This window comes from Ranitomeya variabilis, chromosome 6, assembly GCF_051348905.1.
Source record: "Ranitomeya variabilis isolate aRanVar5 chromosome 6, aRanVar5.hap1, whole genome shotgun sequence".
In the NCBI taxonomy this organism is placed as follows: Eukaryota; Metazoa; Chordata; class Amphibia; order Anura; family Dendrobatidae; genus Ranitomeya; species Ranitomeya variabilis.
Genome location: NC_135237.1, coordinates 387,855,859 through 387,875,406, shown reverse-complemented (window position 1 = coordinate 387,875,406; position 19,548 = coordinate 387,855,859).

Below are 19,548 nucleotides of genomic sequence, written 5' to 3'. Positions count from 1 at the left end.
GTGATAAAATGTAAAACATTAGTGAAAAAAATATATATAAAAAAAACATTCAGTTTGCAAAAGGAAATGCGTACAAAGACAACCTATCGCTATTAAATTGGTATCCAATTCAATGAAATAGAAAATATGGCGACAATTTTTTTAAAAAAGTAAAGACACTCTATACTACAAAAATACTGCCATGTCCAATTTATCATTTAACCCTAAAGGGCCTTGGGCGTTGGTATCAAGAATCCATCTCGCTTCATGCTGAAGCAGGATTCTGTTGCGGTCACCTCCGTTATGAGGAGTATTCACCACCTCAAGACCTGCAAAACGCAAAACGTCAGGATTCGCCTTATGTTCATTTCTTATATGCTCGATCAACCTTAACGAACCCTTTCCTGTCAAAATTGATCTATAATGTTCCCTAAATCGGGTAACCATGGGACGTATGGTTTTGCCAATATAGAAATACTGACATGGACAAAAAATCGCATAGACAATATATTTACTTTTGCACAGAATAAAATCGTTAACCATATGAGTTATTGCACCCAAACGTAAAGGATTTAGTGTTAAATGGAGCTGACAAAAATTACAGTTGCCACATTTGCGATTTCCTTTAGGAAGAGAACGTTCTATCCAATTTTGACTTTCTGGCACTAATCGATTATGCACTAACAAATCACCTATATTTTTGGTGCGTTTATATGCAAATTGTGGTGGTATAGATGCGATTTTAACAAGATCTCTATCATTGTGCAGAACGTGCCAATTTTTTCTGATGGTGGAATATATTTCCTTATCCATTAGACTATGAGCAAATGCGAACGTGAATCTTTGATCTTTAACTGTAGAAGTTTTATTTCTTTTCCGATTTTGTAATAGATCATGTTGAGATAATTTGACAACTTTAGATTCGGCTTCATTTAACAAATGTACTGGATAATTTCTTGCCAAAAAATCTGATTTTAACTCATTTAATTGCTCTTGAAGAATAGAATCATTATTATTAATTTTTCTATAACGAATCATTTGGCTATAAGGGATGCTTTTTCTTGTGCGGAACGGGTGGGCGCTATTAAAGTGGAGGAGGTTATTAGTTGCTGTTGTTTTTTTATGCACCTGCGTGATCAATTCTTCATTAATAATCTTGATTTTTACATCGAGAAACTCTAACTGATTGTCACCGAACGTGGAGGTAAACGACATATTTTCATTGTTGTTACAATTAATATGTGCAACAAAATTGTCAAAATCATTTTTTAGACCATCCCAAATTATAAAAATATCGTCAGCAAATCTTACATAAAATTTTATATGTTTTAAGAACGGGTTGGTAATTGATGTAATATATTCTTCCTCAAATGAGGCCAAAAAAAGATTCGCAAAAACGCATGCAACAGGTGTGCCCATGGCAGTGCCTGTGCATTGTAAATACCACTTGTCTAAGAACTTAAAGGCATTGTGCGATAATACGAAATCCAGACTCTCTGCAATGAAGGCGATGAAATCCGGATCTTTTTCCGTGTTATGTAAGATTTTTTTAATAGCTTCAATACCTTTGCTCTGGGGAATACGGGTGTATAAACTTACAATGTCAATCGACGCCAAAGAAAAAGTGGGCTGCCATTCAAAAGTTTTTAATGCTGAGAGGAAATCCCCCGAGTCTTTCACAAACGATGGAATTTTTGCCAACAACGGTTTCAGGAGCCAATCCAAGAATTGCGATAATGGCTCTGTTAGGGATTCTTTTCCTGCAATGATAGGACGACCTGGTGGATGTGTGGCACTTTTGTGTATTTTTGGGAGACTGTACCAATGGGGCGTTTTTGGATATTCAGGTAACAGTTTCTCTGCACGTTTTTTAGAGAGAGCCCCCTTTATTACAAATTTATTAAGTAATACCCGTAATTTCTCTTTGAATTTTATTGTAGGGTTGTTAACTAAGGGTATATACGTGGTACTGTCATTTAGTTGTGACAAAGCTTCAGCAACATAATAACCTTTATCCATTAGAACGATGTTTCCCCCTTTATCCGCCTTTCTTATTACTACGTCAGACCATTGTTGCATTTCCCGTATCGCCTTTTCCTCATTCTGCGTTAAATTTTTAGCTGGTTCTCTGTAGAGGATGGCCTCCACATCTTTTAGCACTAGATCGTGAAATAAATCAATTACATTCCCCGGTGACACACTAGGCATGTAAGTGGATCGAATTCCACCTTTAAAGGATTCAGTTATAACACTTTCTCTATCATTTCTTAAAGGACTTACACTTTCATCGGGGCTTTTTTCAAGATTGTAAAGTAATTGAATATCCTCTAATTCCCTAACATCTACGGGAGGAACAGCCATAAAACCTAGATTTCCTATTACCGCAGGTTGTTCAGTTGTGGGTAGCATAGTAGCCTGCTGTATCTCAGGCTTATTAGCAAACTGTTTATGCAAATGCATTTTACGTACGCTTTTAAACAAATCAATCTTAAAATTCGTTAAATTAAACCGTTCTGGTAAGCAAAAATTAAGTCCTAAAGACAGAACTCGCTCTTGATCTGCTGACAATATTTTATTGGAGAGGTTGACAATCCTTAACGTTCCTTCGTTGGTATTCATTTCCTCCATAAACAGTTTGCTAATAAGCCTGAGATACAGCAGGCTACTATGCTACCCACAACTGAACAACCTGCGGTAACAGGAAATCTAGGTTTTATGGCTGTTCCTCCCGTAGATGTTAGGGAATTAGAGGATATTCAATTACTTTACAATCTTGAAAAAAGCCCCGATGAAAGTGTAAGTCCTTTAAGAAATGATAGAGAAAGTGTTATAACTGAATCCTTTAAAGGTGGAATTCGATCCACTTACATGCCTAGTGTGTCACCGGGGAATGTAATTGATTTATTTCACGATCTAGTGCTAAAAGATGTGGAGGCCATCCTCTACAGAGAACCAGCTAAAAATTTAACGCAGAATGAGGAAAAGGCGATACGGGAAATGCAACAATGGTCTGACGTAGTAATAAGAAAGGCGGATAAAGGGGGAAACATCGTTCTAATGGATAAAGGTTATTATGTTGCTGAAGCTTTGTCACAACTAAATGACAGTACCACGTATATACCCTTAGTTAACAACCCTACAATAAAATTCAAAGAGAAATTACGGGTATTACTTAATAAATTTGTAATAAAGGGGGCTCTCTCTAAAAAACGTGCAGAGAAACTGTTACCTGAATATCCAAAAACGCCCCATTGGTACAGTCTCCCAAAAATACACAAAAGTGCCACACATCCACCAGGTCGTCCTATCATTGCAGGAAAAGAATCCCTAACAGAGCCATTATCGCAATTCTTGGATTGGCTCCTGAAACCGTTGTTGGCAAAAATTCCATCGTTTGTGAAAGACTCGGGGGATTTCCTCTCAGCATTAAAAACTTTTGAATGGCAGCCCACTTTTTCTTTGGCGTCGATTGACATTGTAAGTTTATACACCCGTATTCCCCAGAGCAAAGGTATTGAAGCTATTAAAAAAATCTTACATAACACGGAAAAAGATCCGGATTTCATCGCCTTCATTGCAGAGAGTCTGGATTTCGTATTATCGCACAATGCCTTTAAGTTCTTAGACAAGTGGTATTTACAATGCACAGGCACTGCCATGGGCACACCTGTTGCATGCGTTTTTGCGAATCTTTTTTTGGCCTCATTTGAGGAAGAATATATTACATCAATTACCAACCCGTTCTTAAAACATATAAAATTTTATGTAAGATTTGCTGACGATATTTTTATAATTTGGGATGGTCTAAAAAATGATTTTGACAATTTTGTTGCACATATTAATTGTAACAACAATGAAAATATGTCGTTTACCTCCACGTTCGGTGACAATCAGTTAGAGTTTCTCGATGTAAAAATCAAGATTATTAATGAAGAATTGATCACGCAGGTGCATAAAAAAACAACAGCAACTAATAACCTCCTCCACTTTAATAGCGCCCACCCGTTCCGCACAAGAAAAAGCATCCCTTATAGCCAAATGATTCGTTATAGAAAAATTAATAATAATGATTCTATTCTTCAAGAGCAATTAAATGAGTTAAAATCAGATTTTTTGGCAAGAAATTATCCAGTACATTTGTTAAATGAAGCCGAATCTAAAGTTGTCAAATTATCTCAACATGATCTATTACAAAATCGGAAAAGAAATAAAACTTCTACAGTTAAAGATCAAAGATTCACGTTCGCATTTGCTCATAGTCTAATGGATAAGGAAATATATTCCACCATCAGAAAAAATTGGCACGTTCTGCACAATGATAGAGATCTTGTTAAAATCGCATCTATACCACCACAATTTGCATATAAACGCACCAAAAATATAGGTGATTTGTTAGTGCATAATCGATTAGTGCCAGAAAGTCAAAATTGGATAGAACGTTCTCTTCCTAAAGGAAATCGCAAATGTGGCAACTGTAATTTTTGTCAGCTCCATTTAACACTAAATCCTTTACGTTTGGGTGCAATAACTCATATGGTTAACGATTTTATTCTGTGCAAAAGTAAATATATTGTCTATGCGATTTTTTGTCCATGTCAGTATTTCTATATTGGCAAAACCATACGTCCCATGGTTACCCGATTTAGGGAACATTATAGATCAATTTTGACAGGAAAGGGTTCGTTAAGGTTGATCGAGCATATAAGAAATGAACATAAGGCGAATCCTGACGTTTTGCGTTTTGCAGGTCTTGAGGTGGTGAATACTCCTCATAACGGAGGTGACCGCAACAGAATCCTGCTTCAGCATGAAGCGAGATGGATTCTTGATACCAACGCCCAAGGCCCTTTAGGGTTAAATGATAAATTGGACATGGCAGTATTTTTGTAGTATAGAGTGTCTTTACTTTTTTAAAAAAATTGTCGCCATATTTTCTATTTCATTGAATTGGATACCAATTTAATAGCGATAGGTTGTCTTTGTACGCATTTCCTTTTGCAAACTGAATGTTTTTTTTATATATATTTTTTTCACTAATGTTTTACATTTTATCACGTGATTGTCTATCCCTTCAAAAGGAAGTGACATGTGTGTTGTTTGCACGTGGACCCGTTGAAGCGCCTCGCGCGAAACGGCCGTAGTCCTCAGTCCTGTCCCCGCACTCTCTCTTGCCTGTACCTGCTTTGCCTTGATGTATTCCTGAACCGCAGCAAGTAGCGAATAAAGGATCTTACACAGCAATATCTTGGTGAGTGCCTCATCTTCCTTCTTCCTTCATTTTGGTACAGATGAATGCTTCTGAAACATTTTGAGTAGCACCACCGCTGATATGCGTTTTGCTGGACATGGTGAAAAGGTCTGTGATTACCATTGAACTGTGTTGCCTGTGAAGATTTGTATACCTAGTGCCGCACGGCTTTATTTTTTGGTTGGAAAGATATGAATGAGTTTTGAAGAAAATTGTTGGAATGTATATGGACTCTGACATATTATTGGTGACACGTGAAATCATTATACACCAGTATCTGTCACAAGGATGGTATATGAGCTATAAATAATTTACTCCAACATTCGTCATTACCATCTCCTTTGATCAACTTAATCATTGATCTTTTGGAGTTTACCTTATCTCACAATTTTTTTATTTTCAAGAGGTCCTTCTACGTACAGCTCCAGGGGACAGCTAAGGGGGCCTCTTTTGCCCCATCTTATGCCAACCTGTTCCTAGGGCTGTGGGAGAGTGACCTCTTCCTGTCGGATCACTTGTCATCGATTGAATGGGTCCCCTTTTGTATGTGCTACATCGACGACTTTTTTTAATCTGGCTGGATTCTATGGAAACCCTACAGATTTTTATTGTTAGTCTCAATTCAAATGAGATCAATATACATTGACCTTCCAATATCATAAAGACTCTATAGATTTTTTAGATGCTAAGGTCAAAAGAGACAGCTAAGATTGTTTCCAGACAGTCCACTGCAGTTAATACCTTTTTACAGGCCTCCTTGTCACACCCACCTGCTCCGATTCATTCTATCCCAATAGGCCAATTCTTATGCTTGAGACATATTAGCTCAAGTGATCTGGACTTTGAAAAACAAGCTGATGATTTAAGGTCCAGATTTATTGGATGTGGTTACAGCAAGCATTCATTAAAAGAGCCTATAATAGAGCTAAATATACCACAAGACCAAGAGTTACTTTATAGTTCTACAACCCCTAAGTCAGACAACAATATCCATTTTATCACACAATATAATGGACAAGCTGACACGATTCCTTTTTATCTTAAGAAATCCTGGCCAATTCTACATGCTGACCCTATTTTATCAAAATATATTGGGATCCTAATATTTCTACAATTTTACTTCTATGTTTTTAAATAATACTTAATAAAGATTGTTCTTATCTGGTTTTACATAGTGACTAAAGTTGTGGCCAAAAGTATTGACACCCCTGCAATTCTGTCAGATAATACTCAGTTTCTTCCTGAAAATGATTGCAAACACAAACTCTTTGGTATTATTATCTTTATTTAATTTGTCTTAAATGAAAAAAACACAAGAGAATGAAGCAAAAAGCAAAACATTGATCACTTCACACAAAACTCCAAAAATGGGCCAGACAAAAGTATTGGCACCCTCAGCCTAATACTTGGTTGCACAACCTTTAGCCAAAATAACTGCGACCAACCGCTTCCGGTAACCATCAATGAGTTTCTTACAATGCTATGCTCTGCTGGAATTTTAGACTATTCTTCTTTGGCAAACTGCTCCAGGTCCCTGATATTTGAAGGGTGCCTTCTCTAAACTGCCATTTTTAGATCTCTCCACAGGTGTTCTATGAGATTCAGGTCTGGACTCATTGCTGGACACCTTAGAAGTCTCCAGTGCTTTCTCTCAAACCATTTTCTAGTGCTTTTTGAAGTGTGTTTTGGGTCATTGTCCTGCTGGAAGACCCATGACCTCTGAGGGAAACCCAGCTTTCTCACAGTGGGCCCTACATTATGCTGCAAAATTTGTTGGTAGTCTTCAGACTTCATAATGCCATGCACACTGTCAAGCAGTCCAGTGCCAGAGGCAGCAAAGCAACCCCAAAACATCAGGGAACCTCCACCATGTTTGACTGTAAGGACCGTGTTCTTTTCTTTGAATGCCTCTTTTTTTCTCCTGTAAACTCTATCTTGATGCCTTTGCCCAAAAAGCTCTACTTTTGTCTCATCTGACCAGAGAACATTCTTCCAAAACGCTTTAGGCTTTTTCAGGTAAGTTTTGGCAAACTCCAGCCTGGCTTTTTTATGTCTCGGGGTAAGAAGTGGGGTCTTCCTGGGTCTCCTACCGTACAGTCCCTTTTCACTCAGATGCCGACGGATAGTACGGGTTGACACTGTTGTACCCTCGGACTGCAGGGCAGCTTGAACTTGTTTGGATGTTAGTCGAGGTTATCCAACATCCGCACAATCGTGCGTTGAAATCTTTTGTCAATTTTTATTTTCCGTCCACATCTATGGAGGTTAGCCACAGTGCCATGGGCTTTAAACTTCTTGATGACACTGTGCACGGTTAGACATAGGAACATTCAGGTCTTTGGAGATGGACTTGTAGCCTTGAGATTGCTCATGCTTCCTCACAATTTTGTTTCTCAAGTCCTCAGACAGTTCTTTAGTCTTCTTTCTTTTCTCCATGCTTAATGTGGTACACACAAGGACACAGGACAGAGGTTGAGTCAACTTTAATGCATGTCAACTGGCTGCAAGTGTGATTTAGTTATTGCCAACACCTGTTAGGTGCCACAGGTAAGTTACAGGTTGTTAGGGCTGGCGGAACGCACCGAGCTAATTGAGAGATATTATTTGTTGCTTTCGCAGCCCAGGGTCCACCTTTCAGGAGAGGACCTGCTGCTGGCAAATGGCGGCCCTTTAAGGCGGTAGAAGCGAACTCTGTTACTTCACAGAGACGCTGTGCCAGGTCTCACTCTGACCCTCGGTGGCTTTTGAGCCCTCGCCTGAGGATGCCCTGAGTCAGCAGCTAAGACCTTGTCAACTAAGAAATGCGGAACCCTGTTGACTTCGCTGGAGTATCCAGCAACTGCCGAGCTGATGGCAATGTGTGGCAACACAAACATACAATCTCCTCACCGGAGGTGCCGGCATTCTAGGGGCTTATTTCAGCCGAGTTCCTGAACACACATAAATGTGACCACACTGGCGCATACACATAACTGATTCAATACTAGCGCATGGCCGTGCGGTCATGAGAGCCTTGAATAGCTGCAGCAAGTACAGGACCTTTCTAGAAGGACCAATGAGAGGCTGCTACAGAGCCTGAGCACCTTCAGGACCTTCCTGGAGGACCAATGGATTTAGCTGCAGTATCTGAACATGTGACCCTCGATCTCCAGTGAGAGATCTTACTCTGGGCATGCTTAGAACGAGAAAAGCAGGACTTAGTCCCAGAAGCATCTGCCCACCGCTGCCCAGCACTGGCTTCAATGGCAGAAGCTGGAAAAGCATAAGAAACCCTTTGTACAGAGTCAGACTGAGCGAGACGCTGGGACTGATGTCTCTGCTGAGCATGCTCCACTGCGGCAGGAAAAGAATGGGAGACCGCAGCGGAGATGGCCCGAGATTCCCCCCGTGCAGAGGTGGGAACTTGACCCCCAACACAGGTGCTGTTAATTACACAAACTAGAGAAGAATCACATGATTTTTCAAACAGTGCCAATACCTTTGTCCACCCCCTTTTTTATGTTTGGTGTGGAATTATATCCAATTTGGCTTTAGGACAATTCTTTTTGTGTTTTTTTCACTTAAGACAAATTAAATGAAGATAATAATACCAAAGAATTTGTGTTTGCAATCATTTTCAGGAAGAAACTGAGTATTATCTGACAGAGTTGCAGGGGGGTCAATACTTTTGGCCACAACTGTATACCAGTTATTGGTGGACAACCACCATATTGTCTATTTACTAATATGCAGTTTTAAAATATGTCCATTTAATTTTCTTATACTGGACATACTTCAACTTATCCCATTTTCCTAGTGCAGTGCAGTGTTGTGAATTCCGTTCTTGGGCTCCCTCCTGTGGTTATGAATGGTACTTTTGTGAGTTCTGCCCTTGGGCTCCCTCTGGTGGTTTTGAGTGGAACTGCTGCCCCTTGAGATTCTGCAGCAGCTGCTTTCACTAATCGGCTCCACTGGCCTTGCTATGTAACTTGGCTCTGGTCTGTAGTCCATGCCAGCTGTCAATGTCTCAGGGTGGATTCAGTTTTCTCCTTGGATATTTCTCATGGCCTGTCCATTTCAGCAAAATATAAGTTCTTGCTAGTTCTTTGTTAGTCCATCTGCTTTGGACTTTATTGCTCAGCTCATGTTGTGTTTCTTTTTGTCCAGCTTGTCATTATGATATATTCAGGCTAGCTGGAAGCTCTGGGGAAGCAGATTTGCCCCTCCACACCGTGAGTCGGTGTGGAGATCATTTTTGTAAACTCTGCGTGGATTTTTAGTTTTTAATACTGACCGCACAGTATCCTTTCCTATTTCTGTCTATCTAGATTAGAAATTGGCCTCCTTTGCTAAAATCTGTTTTCATTTCTGTGTATGTCTTTTCCCTCTCCATTCACAGTCAATATATGTGGGGGGCTATCTTTCCTTTTGGGAATTTCTCTGAGGCAAGATAGTTTTCTGTTTCCATCTTAAGGGGTAGTTAGTTCTTAGGCCGTGACGAGGTGTCTAGGGAGAGTTAGGAACGTCCCACGGCTATTTCTAGTGTTGGTGTTAGGAGTAGGGTTTGCGGTCAGTAAAGTTACCACCTCCTCAGAGCTTGTCCCATGTTTCGTTTTACCCACCAGGTCATATCAGTGCTTCTCTGTAACCACCAGGTCATAACAGTGCAGGTCATTATGTGCATTGCTATGCCAGCACACTTTTATGAACACGAGTGGGCAGGGTTAGAAGGGATTGCCACAGCTATATAAATATGGACTAGGGGTGGTGTCTGTAACCCTGAGGAAGAGGGCCCACTGTTATGATTTTCCCAATGGCAGGGAAATCAAAATAACAACGGACTAGCTCTCGGGTGATGGGAACTAAAGTGACCGTGACCTGAACCTGACACGACACTGGAAGTAGCCGGGGAGTGTTTCCTACGATGCCCTAGACACCACGCGCCAGCCGGAGATCTAACTACCCCTATCAGAGGAATATACAGGCCTGCCTTACCTCCAGAGATGAACCCCAAAAGGAGATAGCAGCCCCCCACAGATATTGACGGTGAGTCAAGAGGAAAAGACATACGTAGGATGAACAGCAGATTTAGCACAGTGAGGTCCGCTTACTAGATAGCAGAAGTACAGGAAAGAGTCACTTCACGGTCAACTTCAAAACACTACTCAAAAACACCATCCTGAAATTACTTTAAAACTCCAGTGACAACTCATGCCACTGGAGTGGCAATTCCAGTCCACGAGAGCTTCCAGCTACAGAGAGTCACATTGCAAATAGCTGGACAAAAATAGAATAAACTAGAAACAAAATTCAACTTAGCTGAACAGGATCTTGAGGCAGGAGAATGCAACAGAATGCTACTGATACATTGTTGGCCGGCATCAGACCAGCAGCCAAGCAGCCTTAAATAGGAAACTCCCCTAATGGGTGTCAACAGGTGATCAAGGATAGAAGAAGGCAAATAAGAGGCACTACCATAAAACACCACCGGGGGAGCCCACAAACAGAATTCACAACAGTACCCCCCCTTAAGGAGGGGGCACCGAACCCTCACCAGAACCACCAGGGCGATCTGGATGAGCACTATGAAATGCACGAACCAAATCAGGAGCATGAACATCAGATGCTGTCACCCAAGAATTATCCTCCTGACCATAGCCTTTCCACTTAACCAGATACTGAAGTTTCCGTCTGGAAACACGGGAGTCCAAGATCTTTTCCACCACATACTCCAACTCACCCTCAACCAGCACAGGAGCAGGAGGATCAGCAGACGGAACAACCGGCACCTCATACCTCCGCAACAATGACCGATGAAAAACATTATGAATAGTAAAAGATGCTGGGAGGTCCAAATGAAAGGACACAGGATTGAGAACCTCCAGAATCCTATAAGGGCCGATAAACCGAGGCTTAAACTTAGGAGACGAGACCTTCATAGGAACAAATCGAGAAGACAACCAAACCAGGTCCCCAACACAAAGACGAGGACCGACACGCCGATGACGATTAGTGAACTGTTGAGTCTTCTCCTGGGACAACTTCAGATTGTCCACAACCTGTCCCCAAATCTGATGCATTCTATCAACCACAGCATCTACTCCAGGACAATCCGAAGACTCCAATTGACCGGACGAAAAGCGAGGGTGAAACCCTGAATTACAAAAAAATGGAGAAACCAAAGTGGCAGAACTGGCCCGATTGTTAAGGGCAAACTCTGCCAATGGCAAAAAATCAAGCCAATCGTCCTGATCAGCGGACACAAAACACCTCAAGTAAGTCTCCAAGGTCTGATTAGTACGCTCAGTCTGGCCATTAGTCTGAGGATGGAATGCAGACGAAAAAGACAAGTCGATGCCCATCCTGGCACAGAACGCCCGCCAAAATCTAGACACAAACTGAGTACCCCTGTCAGACACTATATTCTCAGGAATACCATGCAAACGCACAACATTCTGAAAAAATAGAGGGACCAGCTCAGAGGAGGAGGGCAATTTGGGCAAAGGTACCAAGTGAACCATCTTGGAAAAACGGTCACACACCACCCAGATGACGGACATCCTACGAGAAACAGGAAGGTCAGAAATAAAGTCCATAGAGATGTGCGTCCAAGGCCTCTTAGGAATAGGCAAGGGCAACAACAACCCGCTGGCCTGGGAACAGCAGGGCTTAGCCCGAGCACAAACATCACAAGACTGCACAAAAATACGTACATCTCGAGACAAGGAAGGCCACCAGAAGGACCTAGACACCAGATCCCTGGTGCCAAAAATTCCAGGATGACCTGCCAACGCGGAAGAGTGAACCTCCGAAATAACTCTACTGGTCCAGTCATCAGGGACAAACAGTCTACCAGGCGGACAGCGATCAGGCCTATCCACCTGAAACTCCTGCAAAGAGCGCCGCAGGTCTGGGGAGACAGCTGACAATATCACCCCATCTTTCAGGATGCCAGTAGGTTCGGAATCACCAGGCGAGTCAGGCTCAAAACTCCTAGAGAGGGCATCCGCCCTCACATTCTTAGACCCAGGCAGATATGAAACCACAAAGTTAAATCGAGAGAAAAACAACGACCAGCGCACCTGTCTAGGATTCAGACGCCTGGCTGACTCAAGATAAATTAGATTTTTGTGGTCAGTCAAGACCACCACCTGGTGTCTAGCACCCTCAAGCCAATGACGCCACTCCTCAAATGCCCACTTCATGGCCAAGAGCTCCCGATTTCCAACATCATAATTTCGCTCAGCGGGCGAAAACTTTCGAGAGAAAAACGCACATGGTCTCATCACTGAGCAGTCAGGACCTTTCTGCGACAAAACTGCACCTGCTCCGATCTCGGAAGCATCCACTTCAACCTGGAACGGGAGCGAAACATCAGGCTGGCGCAACACAGGAGCAGAAGAAAAGCGGCGCTTAAGCTCCCGAAAGGCCTCCACAGCCGCAGAGGACCAATTAGCAACATCAGCACCCTTCTTGGTCAAATCAGTCAAAGGTTTAGCAATGGCAGAAAAACCCGCTATGAATCGGCGATAGAAATTAGCAAATCCCAAGAATTTCTGAAGACTCTTTAGAGAAGTAGGTTGTATCCAATCACAAATAGCCTGAACCTTAACAGGGTCCATCTCCATAGATGAAGGGGAAAAAATATATCCCAAAAAGGAAATTCTCTGAACCCCAAAAATACACTTTGAGCCCTTCACAAATAGAGAATTAGCTCGTAAAACCTGAAAAACTCTCCTGACCTGTTGAACATGAGATTCCCAGTCCTCCGAAAAAATCAAAATATCATCCAAATACACAATCATAAATTTATCCAGATATTCACGGAAAATATCGTGCATAAAGGACTGAAAAACGGAAGGGGCATTCGCGAGACCGAAAGGCATTACCAAATACTCAAAATGGCCTTCAGGCGTATTAAATGCGGTCTTCCACTCATCCCCCTGCTTAATCCGCACCAAATTATACGCACCACGTAGATCGATCTTAGTGAACCACTTCGCCCCCTTTATGCGAGCAAAAAGATCAGTCAGTAAAGGTAACGGGTACTGGTATTTAACTGTAATCTTATTCAGAAGTCGATAGTCGATACAAGGTCTCAATGAACCATCCTTTTTACCCACAAAGAAAAACCCCGCCCCCAGTGGAGACAAAGAGGGGCGAATATGACCCTTTTCCAAAGATTCTCTGATATACTCCCGCATAGCAGTATGTTCAGGTACAGACAAATTAAACAAGCGACCCTTAGGAAATTTACTACCGGGAATCAACTCAATAGCGCAGTCACACTCTCTGTGAGGGGGGAGAGAATCAGTTTTAGGCTCCTGAAAGACATCATAAAAATCTGACAGAAATGCTGGGATCTCAGAGAGAGTAGATGAAGAAATGGGAACCAAAGGTGCATCCCCATGAATCCCCTGACATCCCCAGCTCAGCACAGACATTGATCTCCAGTCCAAGACTGGATTATGAATTTGTAACCATGGTAATCCAAGTACTAATACGTCATGTAGATTATATAACACAAGGAAACGAATAATCTCCTGATGGTCTGGGGAAAGATGCATAGTCACTTGTGTCCAATATTGTGGTTTATTGCTAGCCAAAGGTGTAGAATCAATACCCTTTAAGGGAATAGAAACCTCCAGTGGCTCTAAATCAAACCCACAACGCTTGGCAAAGGACCAATCCATGAGACTCAGAGCGGCGCCAGAATCCACATAAGCATCCACAGTAACAGATGATAAAGTACAAATCAATGTCACGGACAAAAGAAATTTAGACTGCAAGGTACCCATAGAAAAAGATTTATCAACCTTTTTATCAACCTTCTTTATGCGTTTAGAGCATGCTGATATAACATGAGCTGGATCTCCACAATAGAAGCACAACCCATTTTTGCGCCTGTAATTCTGTCGTTCGCCTCTAGACAATACACTATCGCATTGCATATGCTCTGGTGCCTTTTCAGAGGTCACCGCCAAATGATGCACAGGTTTTTGCTCAGAAGATACCGCCATATGGTGCACAGGTTTTTGCTCAAAAGATACCGCCATATGGTGCACAGATTTTTGCTCAGAAGATACCGCCATATGGTGCACAGATTTGCGCTCCCGTAAACGCCGATCAATCTGGATAGCCAATTTCATGGCATCATTCAGACCTGTAGGCACAGGGAACCCCACCATGACATCCTTCACGGCATCAGAGAGACCTTCTCTGAAATTAGCTGCTAGAGCGCACTCATTCCATTTAGTAAGCACCGACCATTTACGAAATTTTTGGCAGTATATCTCAGCTTCATCTTGCCCTTGGGAAAGAGCTATCAAGGCTTTCTCAGCCAAAATCTCTAAATTAGGTTCTTCATAAAGCAACCCCAAAGCCAGAAAAAACGCATCTACATTTAATAACGCAGGATCCCCTGGCGACAATGCAAATGCCCAACTTTGTGGGTCACCCCGCAATAGAGAAATAACAATTTTAACCTGTTGCGCAGGATCACCAGCAGAGTGAGATTTCAGAGACAAAAACAATTTACAATTCTCTCTGAAATTCAAAAAACGGGATCTGTCTCCGGTAAAAAATTCAGGCATAGGGATCTTAGGTTCAGACATTGGAGCACGTATAACAAAATCTTGTAAGTTCTGGACCTTTGTAGCCAGGTTATTCAGACCTGCAACCAAACTCTGTGGATCCATGATTCAAACAGGTGTAACCAAAGCCATTCAGAGATTAAGAGGAGAGGAAAAAAAAAGGCTGAAGACTGCAGTTTAAGCAAGGAGTACAAATAAGCACTTTCCAAACACAGAAGGAAAAAAAACCTTTTCATATCCTTTCCTGCTTTAGTGCATAGTTTTAACACATGCTGGCCGGCCAAACTGTTATGATTTTCCCAATGGCAGGGAAATCAAAATAACAACGGACTAGCTCTCGGGTGATGGGAACTAAAGTGACCGTGACCTGAACCTGACACGACACTGGAAGTAGCCGGGGAGTGTTTCCTACGATGCCCTAGACACCACGCGCCAGCCGGAGATCTAACTACCCCTATCAGAGGAATATACAGGCCTGCCTTACCTCCAGAGATGAACCCCAAAAGGAGATAGCAGCCCCCCACAGATATTGACGGTGAGTCAAGAGGAAAAGACATACGTAGGATGAACAGCAGATTTAGCACAGTGAGGTCCGCTTACTAGATAGCAGAAGTACAGGAAAGAGTCACTTCACGGTCAACTTCAAAACACTACTCAAAAACACCATCCTGAAATTACTTTAAAACTCCAGTGACAACTCATGCCACTGGAGTGGCAATTCCAGTCCACGAGAGCTTCCAGCTACAGAGAGTCACATTGCAAATAGCTGGACAAAAATAGAATAAACTAGAAACAAAATTCAACTTAGCTGAACAGGATCTTGAGGCAAGAGAATGCAACAGAATGCTACTGATACATTGTTGGCCGGCATCAGACCAGCAGCCAAGCAGCCTTAAATAGGAAACTCCCCTAATGGGTGTCAACAGGTGATCAAGGATAGAAGAAGGCAAATAAGAGGCACTACCATAAAACACCACCGGGGGAGCCCACAAACAGAATTCACAACAGCCCACATCCCTCGAAATGCATTGGTTGGATTTGACCCCTACTCGCACCCATCCTTACGACTTACGTGATGTCACACTTTCTGGCCTTCTGGCAATCTTGGCCTACTGCTGCGGTGCTTCCAGCTGGAACCGTCAAAGTATCTGTCCCAACACACTCTGCTTGTCTCACTGTGCACCCACGCTAGCTGCCATCACGGGAGGATGCTCCCTATGTCCTTGAGCAATATCAACATGGTACTGGGAATTCAAGCCCATCAATCACAGTAAGTGCTGGTATTTTCAGCTGCTAGCACATCGCATTATTCTAATTTGCCACTATTTGTGATTAATAGAAGCATTTAGTATTTATTTATTCTAGTGTGAGCGCAGTGATTTTCTATTTGCCTTTTGACATTTATATAGCAGGATTTGCACAGAGCCTGCACTTTCACTTGCAGCCACCAATCCTAGGTTATAGGAATAGACATGATTAGTGTTGAGCGATACCGTCCGATACTTGAAAGTATCGGTATCGGAAAGTATCGGCCGATACCGGCAAAATATCGGATCCAATCCGATACCGATACCCGATACCAATACAAGTCAATGGGACTCAGGTATCGGACGGTATTCCTGATGGTTCCCAGGGTCTGAAGGAGAGGAAACTCTCCTTCAGGCCCTGGGAACCATATAAATGTGTAAAATAAAGAATTAAAATAAAAAATATCGCTATACTCACCTGTCCGACGCAGCCGGGACCTCGGCGATTGTAAGCGGCAGCGTTGTTTCTTTAAAATTCGCGCTTTTACTTGCTTACGTGAATTCCCGGCTTCTGATTGGTCAGGGCGGCCATGTTGCCGGGACTCGGACCAATCACAGCAAGCCGTGACGAAATTACGTCACGGCTTGCTGTGATTGGTCCGCGTCCCGGCAATATGGCGCCGTGACCAATCACAAGCCGTGACGTCACGGGAGGCTGGACACGCGCGCTTTTCAAAATAAGCGCGTGTCCAGCCTCCCGTGACGTCACGGCTTGTGATTGGTTAATGGCGGCCATGTTCCTGGGACGCGGACCAATCACAGCAAGCCGTGACGTAATTTCGTCACGGCTTGCTGTGATTGGTCCGCATCCCGGCAATATGGCGCCGTGACCAATCACAAGCCGTGACGTCACGGGAGGCTGGACACGCGCGCTTTTCAAAATAAGCGCGTGTCCAGCCTCCCGTGACGTCACGGCTTGTGATTGGTTAATGGCGGCCATGTTCCTGGGACGCGGACCAATCACAGCAAGCCGTGACGTAATTTCGTCACGGCTTGCTGTGATTGGTCCGCATCCCGGCAATATGGCGCCGTGACCAATCACAAGCCGTGACGTCACGGGAGGCTGGACACGCGCGCTTTTCAAAATAAGCGCGTGTCCAGCCTCCCGTGACGTCACGGCTTGTGATTGGTTAATGGCGGCCATGTTGCCGGGACGCGGACCAATCACAGCAAGCCGTGACGTAATTTCGTCACGGCTTGCTGTGATTGGTCCGAGTCCCGGCAACATGGCCGCCCTGACCAATCAGAAGCCGGGAATTCACGTAAGCAAGTAAAAGCGCGAATTTTAAAGAAACAACGCTGCCGCTTACAATCGCCGAGGTCCCGGCTGCGTCGGACAGGTGAGTATAGCGATTTTTTTTATTTTAATTCTTTCTTTTACACCTTTTTACATTAATGTTGTTTCGATACCGATATCCGATATTACAAAAATATCGGATCTCGGTATCGGAAATTCCGATACAGCAAGTATCGGCCGATACCCGATACTTGCAGCATCGGAATGCTCAACACTAGACATGATCCATCCCACCATCAGAGGAGGTACAATTAGCACCCAGTTGGCCCAACTTGACACCAAGTGGATTTGGACACTCAAAACAGTGTCCCCCGTATGGTCTCAATGAAAATCTATCCTTGCACCTTTTTATATAACCACCTGTTTTTTTATCTTGTTATTTTTCACCTCTGAATCGTTTTTCCTTACACTTTAATATTTTATTTTTTATTGAATTTTTATCATTATTGTTCAGCTTTACTATGAATGTCTTGGCTGGGGAATCAGACGATATTCTATCTACAGATGAAAAATTAAGAAAAGAAAGATGCATATATAATTATGAACTATACTTTCTATTATGGTCTCAAGAAGTAATAGTGTATAATTATTGAAGGACCAGGCCTCCATATGAACTAAATAGTTAATTATTGTTTTATCTTCATTTACTTTTGTATCTATCATTGTATTATTATTTTTCATTTGTTTTTTTATTTTGTTTTTTTTTTCTAATTGTATTTTTAATTTGTTTAATTTCACTTCTTATACATTTTTTTCTCTTCTCCTTTCACCCTCCTTTTTTCTTTTTCCCTTCCCTCCTCTCCCCTCCTGTTCCCCCCTCCTTCCCCATTTTTCCCTCCCCTTTCCCCTTCCCCCTTTCCCCCTCCCTCTTTACACCCCCTTCATTCCCTCTTGCCTTTTCCTCTTTATTTTCATTGGCACTTACCTTATCACTGGCACTTATTTAATAAATTTAATTTTCACCAAGCACTTTTGTGGTTTGGTTATTTTATCACTCATTCCCTTTTTTCTTTTCTCCTTTCCATAGTGAGATAATTAGGCTGGGATCACACATGCGAGAAATACCTCCAAGTCTCGCCTGGTCATACCCGGCATTGCCGCCGTCCCTTAGGAGCGGAGAGTGCGGCCGCATAGCAATACATGCAGCCGCACACTCCGCTCCAGAGTGACGGCGGCAATGCCAGGTATTACCATGTGAGACTCGAACATATTTCTCGCATGTGTGATTCCAGCCTTAGAAGCTTATATAATGTGCAATATTGGCAGATGAGGGACAGATTCTTTGTAACAATTTACTACCAGTAATACCCTAATTTTCTTTAATCTGTAATAAAAGTTAAGTTTTATGGCCTGTTAGGGTTAAACAATGGGATTTCCACTTATCAATTAATAATACTTAACTCCCAGGTCATTTGTACCCCACTGGTTTTCTGTGTAGCATTTTGCCTACGTGTAAGTTCATAGAAAAATAAATTAACTTTTTATTGCAAAAAAAGACAAAACTTTTCCCATTCAGAAGGATAAGTTATGTTTTCTCTAACATAATTACAATTAATCAGCAACAAGGAAGTACAGCAATTGTATTCATTGATCATTATGCCAGTACATTAAATGAAAATGTTAGGCAGAGAAAATAAATTAATCAACTCCACTATTAGTTCCAATTACTAAATTGTTATGAATTTCTTGTGACATAAGGGTACGGCATATTTCATTATAATGGTTATAAGTGCAGAATATTTATCTTAAAAATATTTATACCAGCGTATTCCAGGTGAGTAAAATAGAATTGTCTTTAGCTTCTATTTCACTTAAATGCTTATGAACTTTTTTAACATGCTCTCAAATGGATACAGTATGGCACTATCCCACATTTTATTAAGAATAATATAAAATAGTATAATAATTGTTTTTGTGTTCAATTTTCTGTCTTTTAAGCATAAATATTTTATCTGGGATAGCATCACAAAATATGATCTATATATTTGATGCTTCACAATAATTAAGAATTGAAAACTAAACTACTGTATATTGTTCAAAAGAGAGAAAACATTTAAGTGACAAAATCAAAGTGAAATAAGCAAACATGAAATTTCAAGCCCATATTTGTTAATCCAGTTAATATATGGTAAATTAACCTTCAAA